The sequence below is a fragment of the Poecilia reticulata genome, chromosome 13 (assembly GCF_904066995.2).
Source record: "Poecilia reticulata chromosome 13, P_reticulata-male-v2, whole genome shotgun sequence".
In the NCBI taxonomy this organism is placed as follows: Eukaryota; Metazoa; Chordata; class Actinopteri; order Cyprinodontiformes; family Poeciliidae; genus Poecilia; species Poecilia reticulata.
The window spans coordinates 7,223,061-7,235,672 of record NC_088842.1 but is presented as its reverse complement, the minus strand read 5'-3'; positions in this window follow the sequence as shown (position 1 = coordinate 7,235,672).

The window sequence follows — 12,612 nt, the reverse complement described above, 5'->3', positions numbered from 1 at the left end:
AATTAGCATCTTCGTAAAAGTTATCAGCTGAGGGAAGCGTGAGGTCTAACATTTCATGGTTGATGGGCTCACAGATTTTAGACTTGATAAAACAAATTAAATCAACATCAGCAGATGACAGTTCCCCAAATCACTCATCAAGGAATCGAAGCTCCTTCACACTTCCTACAGAATCTGGGATCCGAATTTCCAAATGCTAAATTTTCTTCCATCTAGAAAAAAAGACTGAGCGATTAAGCAACAGTTTTGCTTTTTTTTTTTTTTTAATCCTTGGCCCAGGTAAGATGGTGCGGTGCGGTGCGGTGCGGTGCGGCGCGGCGCGGCGCGGCGCGGCCAACAGTGAGAGCAGAACCAACGTCTTACACCACTGGCTCGTTTATTTAGATAATTTTTAGGGTTATTTGTTTAGCTTTCTGACCGTTATATTCATCCGGGTGAGTGTTGGTAGTTGTGCGCTGCTTTACCTGCTGTCTGATCGCTACGGATGCCATACTTTCCTGCATTGAGCCTCAATATAGCCAAACTCAGTCAAGTGCTTGTTTTTTAAATGTCGTCTTAGTTTCGTTGTGTTGGTGCATTTTGACGTGCTTCACCCCTGAGGTAATTCTCTGTCGCAACACGCAAACTTCCCCGTTCACTCTGAGCGTTAAACGCTCCTCACCACATTGCTTAGCATTTGTTGCTGAGTGGTTTGCAGTGTGAAGGACAGAGGGGATAAGCAGGCTGCGAAGTGAGATACAGGTGATCAGTTTGTGTGATTGGCAACACGAGACAGTGATTGGCGATCACCGATCATACCCTTTTTGAGGGAAATCAGCCGATAATGATTGGTGGTTGATCGATCGGCACACCTCTAAAAACTATCAACACCAACAATAACAAATGTTCGCCATAGTTCAGTGAATCAATACATTTGTCTTTTTTTTTTTTTCAAATGGAATTACTTTAAAAATGTCACTTTTAGTTGATACTTTGATTTGATTTACCTTTGTAAAAAGATTGCTACAGTACAAAAATACTGTTAACTGTTATGGTTAGGGCTAATCAAGATTGGATGGAGTCCGATTTTAGCCACACGCTCAAGTTTGGTGCCAAGAGTCTCAGGTTATACTGTCACAAGATAGTGACAGTTTTAAGAAATGTATATTTAAAATAAAAACATTTTTATAAAAGCTACCAGCTGCATCTCGGAGATGGTTCTGTAGCTATTTTGGTTAGAACAAACTTGAAAATTTTGATTTATTTAGTGTAGTTCTGTCTCTGTATCTGAAAATTGCAAAAAATCTTTGACTGATGTAGGCAAATAGCATATTGTTGTGGTGAATATCTTTTTCGCTGTTCTTTTAGATTATAATATGGACTACACATAACAATACTGATTTTTATTTGGTCATGTGAGGGTTTTGGAAATTGTAAAAAATAAAAATATAGACTTCATTAGACTTGTTTTATGCTTTAAAACAAGTTTTATGCAAGACTTGGTTAATTGTTTAGAACAGATTAAAGCATAATCAATCCAGTTAAGATCAAAGTTTGGTGAGCTCCATTACATTTTACTCAATGTGAAATATTTGTTCATCACTTAATGTATTTTACTGTTGTCTATTAAGACAACTCAATGCATTACAGAATTGTTGCAGTCCCAGTTTTGATGTAAATTAAAGACATTTTATTACTGTAACGGTGCACTTGAATCAGAAAGAACATAAACATCATATTTCTGCAATCACTCAGTTTTCCAGATTTGCACCAACCCACTCCACTGATGTTGATGATATCTTGCTAGTTCCTGCAATTTTTTAAGAGTGCATAAGCCAGGCTATAGGCATAAGCTTTGTAGATCTCATTTGATTTTCACTGCTGATAGTTGAGGCGGCAATTTATGCCAGCGCTCATTCAAGTAGATGGAGATCAAAGAACCTTGTTCTACTCCTCCTCCTCTCCCTCGCATCTCTGATTTCATCAGATCCACAACAACATCTATTACAGAGGTCTTCTGATTCACCCACTTAATTGGTAAGGTCACAGTTCATTCCTGCAGAGAATATCTGTGCAAGGAAAATCATAAGTTTAACAGCAGCCCTTCACAAAATCTGCATGTATTTACATGTTTATAAAGCAATTTCCCAATCAAACACGATTATGTTAGTGGAAAGCTGCGGTGTGGCATTCAATTTTCTTAAATAGGCCAAGAAAGAAAAAAAAGGCGTAGCTGAGTAACAGCTATCATTTCACTGAGGTAAACATGTACTTCCATTAGTTTATTCAGAAAACACCCAGGTTTGTTCAACTGGTATGGAGGATAATATAAAATATCAGTTTGGTTAACACCTTGTGCGCAACAATTCCCCCAAGGCAATAATGACATGGTACTGAACTCAAACACCATTATTGCGTCTTCATGCCTGTCAAAACACATTATGGCCATGTTGGTATACCCATAAACTATAGCAATTTATTCTAAGCTAAGGTTAACACCTTATTTAATAGTATTTGTGTTGCTTGATCATTAGAAAAACCTTCTGCAAGTTTAGTATTCATATTTGCAGGATTTAGTTCAGTAGTGAAATACATTAAGGGTAATTAAAATAACTATATTATAAAGGGCTTGTATTATTTTAAACAACACAACACAGAGACTCTTTTTGGGGGGTAATCAGAAATCTATTCCCTTTCACCTCCATACTTCAATGTACCTCAGATTTTTCCTTTGTTAGCTGCTCAGGAAAAGTAGAAGTGCTCATTCAATCCTTATTTCTATTTTACTAACAAGTGGTTACACCTTCATTCAACATTTGAAAGGTACATTTATTAAAGAAAATCTGTTTACTGTTCAAATAAATTGCTATTCTGTAGGCCCAGACCAAGTTTTACTGTCCATAGTTGTATCTTTGGATAGACTGGAGAACCACACAAGGGTCACCCTGCCTCTCACTCAATGACCGGTGGAGATGGACACCAGCTCTGCAAGGACAGATAGGTATAGAAGACAGATGAGTGGATATTTCTGCTTAAGAGAGGCATTTTTTTTGTACAAGAAAAGTTTGTTTAAAAAGTACTTGCCTGCTTTTGAAAACAAAGAAAAAGTTAATTGAGATGCATTTGTGTTTTGTGTGTTGAAGAGTTTTAATTTTTCTCCCTCTAAACTATAATGAAGTTTGCTTTTGAAACGAGGCTTTTAAGGCACCAAAACAATGTTACAAAGGCTTTGTGATGATGCACGCAACACTCAGCTCTATCAGCAACAAACAGGACTTCAGTTTTCTCCTTTTTATCCTTGAGATTTGCAGTGCGGCTGTAAGTGCATCAAGCCAGCTGAGTTATTCCATCGGGAAATCACGCAGGATTACTGTGACAAACTTCATACCTTGTTGTAAGAAAAGAAGAGCGAACAAACATTCACACAATAACCGTTTAGCAAATAATCCAGGTTAAATGCAGTCATTTTTGACCATTTACAATCGGTCTGTTAGTCTTCAAGAGTTTATATGACTTTCTATTGGCAGAAATGATAAAAAAGCTAAGATTTTACCAGACTATATGGCTACAAAGAGTTTCAGTGGACATCAGGTACGTTGCTTTGAACCACCAAACTCAGAGGTAATGCACCAAACAGTAATGAGGGCAGACAGAGCAGCGTTGGTACCTGAAATCCTTTCAGACACAACGATCTCCCGGTTTGCTTTGATGATTTCCAATTTTTTTATTTTTTGAAAAATGCTCACCAACAGACACGACGTTCACTCAGTTATAGTAGGGAGGAAAGGTACTTTGATGTTACATCTGATAAAAAGCGACACAGGGAAGACGGTGCGACTACAAAAGCGGCTCTTTTTTTTTTTTTGGAAAACAATGTAAAACATTTTTTGATGTTTCGGGGAAGAAAGCTAATAAACTTACAGATAATAAAACTTCCTCTGGAGTTTTATTATCATGTTTGACATCTCCAATGTGAATTCACATTGGAGATGTTAAGCCCCAAGCTGACAACAAAATACAGTGCAAGTTATTTTGATGTTGCTTCCTATTTTGCACACACCTACATCTCTGAACATGAATGCGGTTCGACAGTTTATTGTCCAGCTTTGCTCTGCTAGAGAAAGTGCATCCTCAGCACTTTCTGTTGCCTGTTAAACTGGCCATTTATGAGAAATCTTAAAACTGTTTTGCAGGCGCTGGCCGGCATGAGATAAAAAAAAATAAATAAATAAATACAATTCTTGGAAGCTGAACATTACATAACCATTTGGAAGTTACAAAACAGTGAATTAAAAATAAAAGCAAACCGTCTCTAAATGAACAGAGAAAGGCATGGTGAAATAAAGATAAACGTTATAAAATAAAGCTTCAACAGTCTGTTAAATGGTGAGGAGAGAACATTGAGCAAATATACAACGCCCAAATATCCAGTTTCCCCACATGAATTCATAGACAGTAAAGATGTGTAAGGGAAAAGTTCCTGCTCAAAAAAATAGATAAATAAAAATAGGGTCTGTACTGGGCTCTTATTAGGATTTGGCTTTTCCTGAACCTCATTTATAGTCTTTTCTTCAAGATTTCCCACATTGACTACCAGATTTTCTTGCCTTCTATCCAAGGCAAGAAGTAAGGTGGTGATGTTAAAATAATTTCTTAATGCAAAATGGATGCCACAATTACTGGCATTCATAAAAACCGCTGTGAAGAAATCCCTAGACTTTTTAATGCTGATCAGTCTTTCAGCTTTTAAAACATAATCCATGACTTCATTCATCTTAGTCCAAAAGTGGAAAAGACAAGAGAACATATTCAATTATGATTTAATCTTCACTTATCCGATCACTTTAACTGTGCTTATACGTCTCACAATAAATTTTGCTGGACGATAAATTGTCCCAAACGTTATTGCGGTAAACAAAGTAATAGTATATGTTGAAGTAAAATGAGGGGAATGGTATAATAATGCAAGAACACATTGTCAAAGATGAATAAGTTTCAAATCCTAATGAACGTTTAACACTGGACCTGGAAGACATTTTTTAAAATACGCAAAATAAATAAAAACAGAAACAGCAAGTGAATTATGAAGCCCATGTAAACCAAAGAAAGTTGGGTAACACTTTATTTGAAAAGGGGTGAATAAGACTGACATGACACTGTCATAAACATGACATAACACATGTCATGAACATCAACAAGCCTTCATGAATATTTATGACTGTTGTCATAAAGCGTCATTTGGTAAATTATGACACTTTTAATACAAAGTTGACATTATTTAAAATGTCTTTGTTATGACAACTTGACATTAACCAAGAAATCATTACCGATATAAATTTGTTATAATAAAAGTATTACTGATTGCACTTTAAAAATTAGATAACTTTATGTTATTAAAGGTAAAGTTTAAACAGTAATGATAACAAAGACATTTTGAATAATGTCAACTTTGTATTAAAAGTGTCATAATTTACCGAATGATGCTTTATGACAACAGTCATAAATGTTCATGAAGGCTTATTGATGTTCATTACATGTGCTATGTCATTTTTATGAGTCTTATTCACCCCCTTTCAAATAAAGTGTTACCAAAAGTTGCTAGTTGAGACCAAAGCAGCAGACTGAAAACTTCTGTCATCTAGTTTTTAGCAGAAACCGAGAGAAAAGAAAAAACAATCAATTGAGTTTGTTTTAATTTATGCCACTAACTGATTTGATTATTGTGACAGGCCTACGTTCTAAATCAAAACTCAAGACAACAATTTAGTAGTTTAAAACGACAAGCAGACCTGGATCTTTACACAAACACACAGTGAGGAGAATCTAAGGGGAGATAAAACAGTTAGATGATTTCAGTAAGCCAAAAATACATTTTGTCCTACCAAAAACAACAGGATAAAATTACTAAACCCTTAAGGGATCTCATGTATTGAGCTTTGGGGAGGATCTGTGAGAGTGCAAGTCAGTTTTTCTTTAACGGTTACTGAGAGTCAAGTTAGAAATCATCCCATCAGGAGCTCAAACTCTGGTGGCCTCTGTGGGAAAATAATTCATCTCTGAATGTTTCAGCAGAATAAAGATCCAACACATATAACCCACCACAGAACTGATTCAGCAGACACAAAATCAAACTTTCCTCCTCCACCATCTCAGTCCCCAGAAATAAATCATGTAAAAGTGGTTTTATTAAAATCAATTGTTTCTGGAAATTCTCAGCATGACTTTCTTGTGCCGCAATAAGCGATGCATTTACATTTCATGCCCATTTGTAAGAGGTGTCGATGAGTCGATGAGTGCCAGGGCTACAGTCCTGCAGGTAGATCCTTTATTTTTCCCCTTTTTCATAACAGTTTCACCCTGCGGCTAGGCAAAATCAATGTGTGCTTAGTTTATACTTTAAAAAACATTTTCAGACCTTGTGAACTTAAAACACTCAAGAGCCACAGCTGTGATGTGCGCAGAGTACGTGAGGCTTTTGTAAGCAGCCTTTAAGATGCAAAGGAGAGCACGGTAACAAGGAACATGGAGGGGCACTCTGTGATGAGAGATTAGAGGCTTAGCAAGGTATGATGAGTCTAAATTTAGATTTTTAATGCCATAAAGACAGCTCTCTGAAGGTGGCTAGGTCACCATAGCACCTAATGCTGAGCACACAAAAGAGCCGAAGGAGGCTTAGATTGAAGTTTTTTATCAATTCGACTGAAAAAGAGCAGCAGCTGGGGTTTTTAATGATATTCAACAAAGAAAAATTGCATAGAAGCAACATCTAGAACAGAGATGTTAAATTAACCAAGCAATTCAAATTTATTTGCTGAATCAACCCTACCGATTTAAAACAGAAACACAGAAAGATCTCTGTTACATTTGCATTTTGAACATCCAAATATGATCAAACACCGAACATAATCATCAGCAAGATATTACTTAAAGCCAAGGGTTTCCATAGGGACAAAAGTGGAGTGGAGGGAGCACTTTCCAATTTAAATGCACTTCATATGAATAACTTTGAGGTTGCTGTCAGAAAATCTAATGGAAATTAAATCAATAATTCTAGCCAGGGAGAAGGGGGGAAAGTCTTTAAATGTGAAGAGTATACAAGCAGTTCAGACATTCTAAACTCGAATCATTACAGAAGATTAAATTTTACGTTTAATATAAGAGAGGGGCATGCTATAGGGAAGAGAAAAGACCCTTGGTTCACTACAGAAGAAATATGTGAGTGTCTGTAGAGATGGAGTCAGCAGAACAAATGAAGAAAAAAAAAACAACAGGTCGTCAGTTTACTTAAGGCCTCTTACATCTAACGATATCTTCCGATTTTCAGAATGTAGTTCTGATGCAAGTCAACTTCAAAGTTAAACATTGCTATTCCTGTGACTTGGATGTGAGAGGTCAAAGCATTTTGGTGTTAAAAGCAACTTGTGTTCTGTATTTTAAGAGAAAATGAGGTGATGATCCTTTATGCATTTTTTTTTTAAAGCAAAGTAGATGCAAACACTGACGAAACATTAACCCTAATATCAGTAGTTCTTAATATTGTACCCTGGCCTAGTAAAAACCTGCACATTGTTCTACGCTTCGCTTCTGTATTCGCTTACAGATGGTGTGGAGTCCAGGTTATTGAGAAACGATTGCTTCCTGGAGGCGGAGACTCTGTTGGCGTCTTAAACTTTACCCAGTTGCTATGTTTGACCTCGACGTATATAAAGGGCCAATTTGAAGCTATGAAGCTCACTGAAAATTGTCTGCTTTGTTTAAAAAAAAAACAAAAAAAAACAACAAAAAAAAACAGCTCGATTGCGAAGAGAGAAGAACCAAGCTGAATAAGACGGCTGTTAGTTCATTGAATATTTGGAAGCATATCCAACACGGACTGAATGGCTTTGTTCACTTTCACTGCTGCCATGGACGCTTATTAAATTTATCGTTTCATTTTTCGTGGTAAATTTCTTAGGATAAGGATTTTGATTTATCTGATAAATTTAAATTAGTCGGGATGATTATTGTTGCTTTTTTTCATGTTTGTTGAGTGCATCAGAAATGACTAAATGCAAGTAGTCTGATACAAATCACACTTTGTGTTTTCAAGAGCGGTGAGGTTATGATTGCTGTATCTATCATTTTAACAGTAGTGGTATCAACAATACCAATACTGATAAAAAATACCTTTTTACATTTTTATACATCAAACATTTATTTCTCCTAAATAACGTGCAAAAAATTATAATTTGAGAGCAAATTAAAACAATATTTTGAGGTAGATTTGAGAAATCTAAAAAAAAAATAAAACCGATTTTCAAGAGGGAATCTGTAACTAGAGTATTGATCATATCATATCGGCATTGACCCAATACTGATACCAACTTGGCATTGATATTATTGATGTTTTTGGATCAATCTGCCCACCTCTAGTGGCAGCATCATATTCAGTTTTCTTCAGCATGGAGAAGAAAGATGGATAGAATGTCAATGAAGACAGGCAGAGAATCAAAAGCCCACCACACTTTTTCTTTGGAGTGTTTGATGATTTAAAGTAGTATTTAACTTTACATCCAAAGTAGCATCCTGGTTATTTTCTTAAATGTATATTTTTTATCTCAAAACTGAACAAGATGACTCAAATCGACTGAAAATTATCCTTAGCAAACATCCATGGCCTCAGGATTATATCATGTCATGCTGCTTCACCAAACAAAGAAAAAAAACATGGCTACTTTAAACTATTCATAGTAAGTGCCTCAAGTGCATAGTTATTCACAGAGACAGCAATAATCCAAGACAATAAGGTAAAAATATGCTTTAAATATAACGAGAATCAAACAGGCAAACAAAAGCAAAAAGTATTACAGATCAGGTGCCTTGAATTCAGAAAGAATGCCCAAAATTTGACCCAAGGTGTTTCTCAGAACTCGTATAGAAATCTCATAAGCAGCTCAACCTGCTGCTCAATCTGTTCAGATGTCAGATTTTGGCTGCAGGCCACGGGATAAGAAATAGGCAGTGCAGTGCTGGGTTTTTTCCCCTCTCACACATAGCGAGATCTTTATTCCTCTGGTTTGTATCAGATAAATTATATATTATAGTAATAAAATGCAAAGAAAGTGAGCTTAAATTTTATTTTGACCACACTCAAAATAATATTTCTACGTCTACATAGCAGTAGTATGATACTGTATCAATTAAAAATCTTAGAATAAAACATTTTAGTCTAATGTATTGTGTGTTGTTGAACAATTTGTAGAAAGATTTAAACTAAATTAAAACTAATTTAGCAGCAATGTTAATGTTATTGCAGAAAACATTAACATTAAGAGGTGAAATGAAAAATCTGCAGAATATGGCAATTCTTTTTATTATCCAATTAATCAATTAATTGTCAAAATAATCGATTACTAAAATAGCTGCAGCCCTTGTATCATTTAGAAATTGAGGCCAACCATTGCAACTTTAGAGTCACTTTTTGTAGAGCAGATCAAACGACAAGTGCCTGAATATCGGAGTCACACTTGAAAGAGCAGATTTCATCATATTTCATAGTGAGAACACCAAAAAAAAAAAAAAACTTAAAAGTTTGAACATAAATAAATCCCAATTGGCCTTTCAATTGTTTTTCAAAGCAGATAGAAAACATTGAAAGGTACACTTCTGAAACAGAAAGAGCCTGGAAGTCAAGACTTTCTAAAACTGGAAGACAATAACATATGGTATATTTAAAATTAGAGTACACACCTGCCATTTGTCCTAAACAGAAAAAAGGATGGTTTAATGTAAATCTGATGAAGAGCCAATTCCTCAAAATTTTTATCTTGGTGTCATTTTATGATGCAATCATAAGAGACACCTTTTGAGTCCTGCTGACCGCCAAGCACCTTTTTCTAACATGTGTATGTATGTTTTTTTTTGTCTGTATGAATTGAAATGTGCCAGATGGATGTGGCTGCTAATGGTAACAGAAAATGGTGGAGTGAGTACACTTCCTTTCCCTCAAAGGTCCCTAGATTGAAGAAAAGTGGGTGAAATTGGTGAAAGCAAACTGGTGAAAAATGAAGGAAGCCGGATACAAGGAGGTGCTTTGAAAGCCACAAAATGTTACACTTTTGACTGAAAAGTTCACTTTTACGTAGGACAACGACCCTAAACATAGAGCAAGAGCTACAATAGAGGCATTTAGTTTAAACAATGGTGTCAAACAAACCAAACCCTCTAACAAACCTGTTTCCCCCCTCACCTGCGGTAACGCTGCACCAAGAACCACTGAAGAAAACGACAAAAACCTCTGAAGACAACATTAGTGCAACTTCCTTCTTCACAATATGTAAACAAAAATGGAGTAGCATTGAATTTTAGTGGTAGTAGGATTTCTCTTTTGTCTTTGGCAAAAGACCAGGAAGCATTTCTCCTGCTAGCGCCCGTCTCAGGCATCTATTTTGGTTGTATTTACCCCCAGAATACCCTGCATTATGGTACGCTTCCTGATTCTAGAGCAGTCTCCGCGTACCAGATTTTGTCATTTTGGTCTGCATCAGAGTTCAATTACGTATTCACACTTCCAAATCAAACTGGACTTTCTAGGCAAACAAACTAGAGTTCAAATAAAGTGGACTAAACAGGGCTGGTCTGAAGTCATTTGGAAATATGAATGTGAAAAAAAACAAACATGTTAATTATACTGATTAAATCTCTGTAGAGATATTCCTCAAATGATTAACAGCTTTAAAGAAAAAATGCTAATCTCTTCTAATTTTTATTTGTAAGCCATGTATTATTTCTCTTTCAATTCATAATTATACTCTACTCTGTTTTAGACAAACACACAAAGTCCCATAACATTCACTGCTGCACTTTATGATCTTCAATGACAATTCCTGACAGTGAGAAAAGTAGCGTTAAGCTGCTTGGCTGTGACTAAATGCTGAATGCTACATTCATTTTATACCTGTAGAGTTTTCATGCTGCCCATAAGGGGGACAGGCACTGATTATTCATATTTTGGCTTCAAGCTGTTTGTGCAAGGCCTCCCCACACCAGCGTGAGTCGTGTTGTCCACAAGCTGGGGTCTCTGGAAATCCTGCATTACACCAACATGACATCACACCTGCTGGAGGGCATGTTGCAGCTGCAGCCCAGAGTCGCAGCTTGGCATTTTTTACGGCCCGCATTCAAAGCGGCTGCATGAAAGGGGGAGGTCTGTGCGCTGACCTGCATTATGTGTATATCATAGCACATTCTCTATCTTCCCCTCATCCTTTTAGGTTATCTGAGTTTATCCAGACCTGCATCTCTGGGAGAGGGTGAGCCTCTGCAAAAACGACTTGTAGAGATAGTCAAGGGTCTTGATTCACCAACACCAGCACGACTTGGCTTATCGAGGCCTGCAGATGCTGGCACACACACAAAAAAAAGAATCGCTCTTCCTTTGGCTTTCTTAGCAGGTTGAAAAGGTGATGTTGTAAATGAGAAACCTGACGGCAAACATTAATTGTACAGCAGAGTTTGTATCACCTGGAAGTGAAAAATCAGCACAGCCTGGCTGGGATCAATATTTCAGGCCAAGATATGAAAATTATGCATTATATCTAGTTTGGTAATTGAATTACTAAAATAAAGCAGGATCCAACACGGAATATTAAGTAGTAGACATCTAATCCAATATATAGGGAATAATATGGAAACCCACACATTTAAAAACATCAAGGTTATTAAGGATAATCTTTCAGCTACTTTTTATACAATGAATAAAAATGTAATTATTTATTCAAGGCGAAATTAATGAACTAATCTTAGTTAAAAAAGAAACATAACAGTTGCCCTGAGTTAAACAATAATCAAACATTTATATAGATGCACTGACAATTGCTGTTTTTCCCACAATGTTTGCAGACGAAGGGGAAAAAAAACATTCTTGGTGATTAAATAGCAATATAATTTAAATAATAAGCCCCAAGTGTTTAATATTTTTCTGTGAATGCAAAAGCCAAGGGCCCTTCTATCCCTTCCCATGAAATTACTTAAAGTCTATTAACATCCAGCGGAACAAAGCTTTGTTGTCTGGTGAAAAAATGTTGTTTTTATTTTTTCTTCAGCGAGTGCTGTAATTACATCTTTAAACTTTGTTTTGACTGCACTGGAGAGAAAAAAAGGCCTTGTATTGGGACAAAAACCCTGTAGGTCAAATTATGTGGTAGGTGGCTTCCTGCTGTTTAGAAGAAATTGTAATCAAACCGAAAGACCTCAACATATAAAATGACATTTATGCAACAAGACTCTTAACAGTGGGGTATTTCCAGCTTTTAATGCTGAAGAGAGAAACATTATATAATAGAAAATGCTCCCACTAAGGCAGTATCTTGCAAAAGCATTCATGACCCTTAATTTTTTTTTCAATTATGCAAAATTGTTAGGTTAAGAAAAGTTATGCTTCTTCTCTGGTTTTTTTTTATAGAATCTGTAACTCAGATTATAGCTCTTCTTTTGCGGGATGCACCAGTTTTTAGCTTGGATACTCTGCTAAATAGCTCAAGGTTGATGCGAAGTAATAATTTCGTTGCTTTTCTTAGTATCTTGCATAAAAGCCAAGAAAAAAATTGTTAAAGGGGCGGGACAATGTACCTTCCAAACACATTGTCTGTTTTA